Source organism: Microcebus murinus, chromosome 11, assembly GCF_040939455.1.
Source record: "Microcebus murinus isolate Inina chromosome 11, M.murinus_Inina_mat1.0, whole genome shotgun sequence".
In the NCBI taxonomy this organism is placed as follows: Eukaryota; Metazoa; Chordata; class Mammalia; order Primates; family Cheirogaleidae; genus Microcebus; species Microcebus murinus.
This window is the reverse complement of record NC_134114.1, coordinates 6,253,130-6,260,814: the sequence shown is the minus strand read 5'-3', so window position 1 is coordinate 6,260,814 and position 7,685 is coordinate 6,253,130. Positions and strand designations below refer to the sequence as shown.

General features: G+C 42.8%; 1 non-coding gene across 1 annotated transcript; it reads left to right on the top strand.

Moving 5' to 3' along the window:
• The first annotated feature begins 6,700 nt into the window (after positions 1–6,700).
• LOC142874144 (U4 spliceosomal RNA) lies at positions 6,701–6,841 on the top strand. Its single transcript, XR_012921969.1, has one exon. It is a non-coding gene; the product is annotated as a U4 spliceosomal RNA (small nuclear RNA).
• The last annotated feature ends 844 nt before the right edge of the window (positions 6,842–7,685 follow it).

Genomic DNA, 7,685 nt, shown 5'->3' with positions numbered 1-7,685 from the left:
TATATGGGATCATGTTTCTTTATCCATATTGATTTTAGGATTTACTAGGACATTTTAGATAACAGTCACTAGTCAAATATATAAAAACAAATATAAATTTTTGGTTGATCACTTGCCTCTTGTTCCTGGTATTTCTTCAATTATAATGTAGCTGAATCTATGAAGATTTCCATTTTGGATATTTTCCTCAATATCATTGCAAAAAAAATAATTAAGCAGCATAAAGATTATGAGAAAAAGGCAAACATTGTCTTTTTCTGTCGGGTATATTTAAATATTCATATAAAACTCAGAAGAATCAACAGAAAGACTGTTGATAAAACCTGAGTACAAAGTGGCCGTAAAGATGAAAACACAAATCTACAGCAATTCAGAAAATATAATTACAAAATGGAATAAAGATACCGTTTGCATAAACATTAGACTATCACACAGTCAGGAATTACCTTAGGTATATTAGCTCTTTAGAGAGTAAATTTTAAAAGCCAATTAAGTGAGATAAAAGAGTAAATAAATGCTGCATCAAGTAAATAGTGTTAATATGACCATCCTGCCCAAATCAAACAAAATATTTAATGTGATTCCAATAGAAAACTGAAAGATTTTGGGGGTATTGGACAACCTGCAAAATTTATAGGACAGTATAAAATTCTTTAGATTTATAAACCAATTCTGAAAAAGAATAAGAGGAGATTTATCCTACTATGTATAAGACGATATTACAAAGCCAAAGTCTGATACTCTTGAAGAGATAAATGCAACAAGATAAATGGACCAAAATGAAAGAATAGAAAGAGTCTAGATCACAATCCACAGTTGAACAGAGACTGGACACCATGAATCTAGACCACCGGGTTAAGAAAACTTGCTCACTTTGTACAGGAAATAAAATTAGATCAGTACCTTAATTTAAACTTGGTGAAAAAACTTCTAGATAGGTTATGTTGCATGAACATGAAAGGCAAAACTATGAAACACTAGTGGAATTAGGGCAGTATTTTAAAGAAATCTTCTCCATCCTAAATCCAAAATATCAAAACATAATAATTGGTTGATAATGGAAATGTTATTTAATTTGTTCCCTTCACTGAGAATACTGCTTTAGAGGAATCTCATTTCCTATCAGACAAAGTAAAAAATGTGACCCTATTTCTAGTGAATTCACTAAAGTCAAAACAAGCCATCCTGGCCTCTCTGCCTCTCTTGGTCCTGACACGGAGTTGTTCTACTCACAGCTTTCCTTAGACACCCTGATCATCCAGCACTGATTACATCTCATTGAGTTCAATAATCTTTCTATCCTAACAGGATGGGGCTTCCCAAACAAGGGGACCTTTGGCAAACTCTGAAGACATGTTTGGTTGTCTCAACAAGGAGAGGAAATTCCAGTGGGTGGAGGCCAGTGGAGGCCAGGGATGTAGGTGACCATTCCACAGTGCACAGACAACTCTCCATCATAACAAAGAATGTTCTGGCCCCAAATATCAATAGGGCTGAGATGAAGTAACTCTGCGCTGGACTAAGAGCTCTTTGTGGGCACAGATTGTGGCCTCCAAAATTTTAACCCACAGCAGTGATCACAAGAGCTAAGCCAGAGTTCAAACCCAAGGATTAATCTATTTTATTATATAAATTACTAATTTTATTTATGGAATGTAATCATTTTTCCTTGATGCCCATACTTCCTTCACAGGACCTGCCACTATAATCATTTATATAAACTTCAACTTTAGTTGGGTTGCATTGAAGTTCATTTCTACTTCTCAATTAGCAGTTTCTAAAAGATTTTCATTTTAAGACCCTATCGATGTTGCCAGTCTGATAAATGACAAGAGAACCATTCTGAAATGAAGTTAATTTAAGAACACAACTTTGAGACAATAATCTTACAATCAAATAAAAATATTAATACACTATGCAGACTCAAAAACATGCAACAAAATAGCTGAAATCAAGACAATTCCCTAAAGAAAAGCAATTTAGTTATTCTATATTCTATCAATTGATAGAATATTCTATCAATTCTATCAATTTAGTTATTCTATATATTCTATCCTAAATTGGCACACAGATGCCACAATAATTTCATCAGAATTTATTTTTCAGGATCTCACCTATATTAAACATAAGAAATACAGTAGATAGTAAAAGTTTCTTTTATACCTCAGTTAACACATAGCAAGGCAAGAATATATTTGAAACACAGAATGTGAAGAAGTTCATTTTTTACATGCAGAATTTCCAGTCATTTTTACAAACAAAATGTTTCCCTACGAGCTGTGCACTTGCTGTATTGTAAGATGTGACAGCTTTTCTAGTGGCTTAAAAGCAATCCTTGTGGCTCAATTACACATGATTGGTTTCACTGGGACTATAATAAGAGCTCCAGGGCTGCTGGTTAACCATCAACTCTTGTTATTTTCAAATGCACAGGTTCTTTGTAGCAGTAGATCATTTAGATACCAACAAGCGTTTACAGTCTCATGGTCCTCTGAGCACTTCACCACTATGGGGACCAGTCTCCTGTCCAGGAAACTAAGGTGACAGATCACAAGAGCCGGTTCTATTGGTGGGGACGGGATGAGAAACACAGCTCTGCATCTAATTCCCTTTAATTACCAATTTCTCGTAGGGATTTTCTTTCTCTCCCATTCTTCAGACAGTGCACCTTGAGAATTGTGTTAGAGTCTCCCAGGGAGCTTGTCCAGGCCTTTTAACTGGGGTGATCTGTAAAGGCCAGGTGGATTAGACTGGAAGGTCATCCTAGCGAATTTGGTTTATGAGGACTTTACATGGAAAATTGTAATAAATAATTCAGCTGTACTATGCAAAGTAGATTTATAGCAAAGGTGGGGAGGGAAGTGAAAGCAGTCTGGGCAGACAGAAGAAAAGACTTGCACACTGGAGAGGAGGGGGCTGGGGTGGGAGAGCTCCTCAAGGAGAACCTGCTTCAGTGCACAGCCTGGGGTCCGCTGCAGAGCATGGACTGCTGCAGGTCTGCTTGTGGTTGAGAGTGAGGAGAAAATAATGGTCCAAACACCAGGAGGCAGATTCTATGCTGAACTTTATGCAAGAAAATGTATTTATAGAATGCTACACAGGTAAAATTGCATATTCAATATATTTAGGAAATTTAGTCACAGTATTAGTTAAAACAATTATTGACGCATCCCACTGTGAGTTTTTAAATCAAAGGCATGAGGAGGAAGGAAGTCTTTTCCGACTACTTTGTGGGGCTGGGGGATGTGGAGAGAGAGTTAGGTAAAGCTCGAGCTTGGGGAAGTAGATGGTTTATATTGCTTTACAATGGGGTCCCCAACCTGTCCCAAGCATGGCAGGTATCCTATGTGTGCAGCACCTGAGCCGATGCGCACCCCGTCTCCCCCAGGGACAGGCACCCACACACCTGCACACTCAAACCCAAACTCCAAGACGGCAGATATCCTGTGCAGCGTCAGGAATGAACCCTGTCTGCAAAGTCTGCTAGTTGACAACTGTTCGCTTGAAGGACTGCAAACTTAATTGAATATCAAGCACCTTTTTAGGCACCAATCTCTCTATGAAGTGACCCCGTCGCTCACCCTGTTCAAATGGTTATTCAAGGAGATGTGCCATAGTGGATGATGTGAATGAAGTTTACCTCATCTGTATTATTGTCATACAGGTGTCTTCAAAGCACATGGTCCACATGTGACACACCCGGGGGGCAGATCCAGACTCAGTCCTTGGCAGAAGCCACCGCCCTTTGGCCTTGTCTTTGTCTTTCCTCCCACCTGCTACACATCCGTGACTAGGACCACTTTGAACCCCAAAATGTGCTGAACTGACTCAGCTGAGAGTCCATGCAACAGGCTGGGCAGAGTGAGCCTCGCATGTGGCAGAGCCCCAGTGTCTGCTGGTCTAGTCTGCACCAAGCTTGAGAAATTACCCACCGTGTCTGCTTCTTCTCCCTGTGAGCACCTCAGCACAGGTGCGAGTCAGGACTGCCTCCCGCCCCAGGCTTGGGTGTGCTCAGCTCCAGTTCGTGTCTATCCAGGTGGACAGCAGGCTCTGAGAGGGACCCAGGCAGACAGAAAGGGACTTCTCCTGCCAGATCAGAATTGCATGTTTAAAGAATCTGGAGAAGATACGACTTAGACCTAAGTGAGCCTGTGGGGATCTGTCTGCTGTGCTTTAGCACCCTGGAGAAGACACCATGGAAGCTCCTTCAGGATCCAGTAGAGAACCCTGGTCCACATCCCCCAAATGGTCCAGGGAGGAAGGCAAGCCTCAGACCAGGGTCTTCTTGCAGCTGCAGACGGGACATGTAACCTCCATAAAATTCCCAGGGATCTAAGAAGGGCCAGGGCGTCAGCAGAGAGAGACAGTAGAGTGTGCCTGGCCCTCACTGTGGGATGATGGGAAGCAGCCTTGGAAGGAAGCTGGTTTGAGGGGAAAAAAATTAAAAGTGGCTGCATCTTAACTAACTGAGATCCAGGGAGCCTGGCCGGTGCTGAGGCAGCACCTCAATGACCAGCCGTACCAACACGGTGGGTCACCCAGCAAGAGGCCAGCTGGGGCCAAACCAGAACATGAAGGGAGTAGACGTCCCCACGCCCTCTGAAGAGTAGCCTAGGAGGTCTCAGCTCCAGCGCTTTCCTCCCAGCTGAGCTCCCCTGCAGGAAATGATGTTGTCAGCTCCTGGGGCTGGTACTGTGAGACTCCACCCCATGCCCCGGGGGTTCTCAAACTTTAATATAGATAGGAACCACCTAAGGACATTATAAAACACAGAAACTGTCTCAGCCATTAAAGAAGCCTTTAAAAAATATTGTGACTTTAAAATTTTATCATTTATTTTATTTTTTACTTCAGTATATTATTGGGGTACAAACATTTAGGTTACATATATTGCCTTTGCCCCACCCACGTGAGAGCTATAAGCATGCCCCTCCTCCAGACAGTGCAGACTGCACTCATTAGGAATGTGTATACCCATCCCTTTTACCCCCTTCCCACCTGCCCAACACAGATGAATGTTACTACTATGTGTGCACAGAAGTGTTGATCAGTTAATACCAATTTGATGTTGAGTTGAGTATATGTTGTGCTAGTTTTTCCATTCTTGTGATGCCTCACTTAGGAGAATGGGCTCCAGCTCCATCCAGGATAATATAGGAAGTGTTAGTTCATCAATTTTGGGGGGACTGAGAAATTGCAATGCAAAGCCAAGCTTTATCCTAATGAAACAACAAGAATGTGTGCCCAGGCTAATGAATAATAATAAACAATATAACACATGTGCAAATAAATGAAATAAATGGCCCATAGCCTGATCAGAGTAGCACAATTATGGCTGTCAAAGAAGCCGAGCATCGTGGTGGCCCAACTCCTTCTCTACACTGAGCCCGCACGTCTTATCTGCACGGTTAGCGGCAGTCAACACCCTCTCCCCTCACAGCCCACATTCACTGCAGCACATCAGACCACCTGATCACAGCCAGGTGGGGGCGGCTCTGAAGAGACCTAATGCTCTCCTTGAGAGACTCACCACACAGGAAGTGAGTTGTAAAGTGATGAGGGAGCCCATTCTATCCTTGCAGCACTCCCCTCCTGGGGTAAGCAGCATACTCTGCTGATTCCTGGGAAACCCGCAGGAAAAGGTCAGGACTTGACCCTGATCACAGAAGGAGTGTGCTCAGCGAGGCCACGAAACTCTAAGCATACAGACGTCGATTACTAACCAAGTCAGGCACGTCTTAATTCTCTGAGCTGCATGCACATTTCTTCGCCGAAATACCTTGCGCATAGTTGTCAAGAACTAAGATTTGCTGAAATTGTGTATTTTTGCTTTTTTTCTTAGCTCAAAATTTGAAATGTGTGTTAGTGACCTTTGCATATGAGTGGTTCAGCATGAACTGTTTTCTTCATTTTATGCAAAGATCAGTCAAAACAATTATCATTTCAAAATTGACCTGCCCCAAAATAAGACATGTACAAGGCATACATGTTTCCTTAAAAGCTAGCAAGTGACTCAATTAACTGAAATATGGCCTGGCATCACAACGCTGTCACGAGTGATACCTGAGCTCATGGCGTCAGAGAGCTGTGGAAACAGTGTGCGGCATCTTACCAGGGACCAGAGTTCACGTCTGAAGGAGAAACTGCTAAGGGGATCTGGGGCTTCTCATCTCTGGGTTCTGTCTTTAACGTGGCCCCGGCTGTAAAATCACTGCCCAGGCAGTGGGTCTTGAGTGTGGTACCAGGTACTTTCCTGCGGGGAAAGGAGGAGATTATGAGTGACAAAGATTATCCAGAAGCTTAGCTGTCATTTAGAGGCATTTAGGAATGCAGGTGGCCACATCCTGGTCCAGAATTGCCACTGTAGGTCGGCAGTGGTCTTTAAAGGAAACTGGCGCTCGGATGGCAAAAGAAATAATCATGTCCATGAGCTGGGAAGAAAAGGAAGAAGAGAATCAAATATAAGTATCATAAATGAAGTGCTTTCTCTCTCTCTCTCTCTCTCTCTCTCTCCCTCTCTCTCTCTCCCCTGCATTGCTCACAAACTCCCTTTGATTTTATATCTTATTTTATACACAAATTGAGGCCAATATCATTAGAATGATAGTATTATTTCCACAGGAGCACACAATTGTCAACAGAGCCAGAATTTGTAAACCAGCAGCAAGCAGACATCAGAGAGCTAGGAAAAGCAAGGCCGAGCTTTGCGCAGTGGCAGTGTCTTAGCCAATGGGGTGTATCTGAGGCGCGATTACCGCTCGTTGAAAACTTTTCCCAATCCTGTGCCTTGATGACTTGCAATACAGTCGGCAGTGGCATTTCTTGATGGTCTCTATGGGGACGGAATAAATAAAAATAAATAAGCAAATCAGGCAAGGCTGAATGTGTCTTTCTCACTATTATCTATCTTGTTTTTAGAATCTAAAGCAAAGTCTGGCACATACTAGGCACTCAACGCACTGAGCCACTCTTAGACAACAAGGTCCTTATTCTTTCCACTGCACCGTGTGCCTCACCAGGGATGTTCATTTTCACTGTTTCAGCCTCAGGTTATGTATTGTGACAAAGGAACTTTCTTCTACTGTTAGGGTGCCATTTGTATGCCACAAAGATCAACTATCTGCTTACACAGATCCTACTACAGGCCTAATCCTGTTCTTAGAGGAGCAGAGGAGAGCAGGGGAGGTGCACTGCAGGCTTGCATGGCATAGACCCCTGTTGATTCGCTCCTCCAACTGATGCACACTGAGCTCCCACCGTGTGCAGAGGTTCATGCACGGTGCTGGAGACAGAAGCAGGAAAAGCACCCTCCTTGCCTTCCCTCAGGAAGCTCCCATTCCCTGTGCCTGTGCCTGTGTCAGACCAGCTCTCTTGGGGCCCACATTTGGTTGATACGTACATTTCAGTGTTTTCTGGTATGTTCAGGATCTGCTGCTCCCTGCCGACTCCCTGTCTGTGGTTTTTCACCCCAATAATACTAATATCAATGATTGCAATCATTGCAGCTTTCTGTGAATGAAATGAGGTTCAAAACTATAATTGCTACAATACAGTCAGTAAAAGAGTGATATTTGGAGTTAAACTCATTCAAATGCAGCTCTAATATGAAATAGTGATGGGAGCCGGGCAAATTACTTACACTTCAGCTCCTGAGACCCCTTGTTTGTAAGACAGTGATGATAACA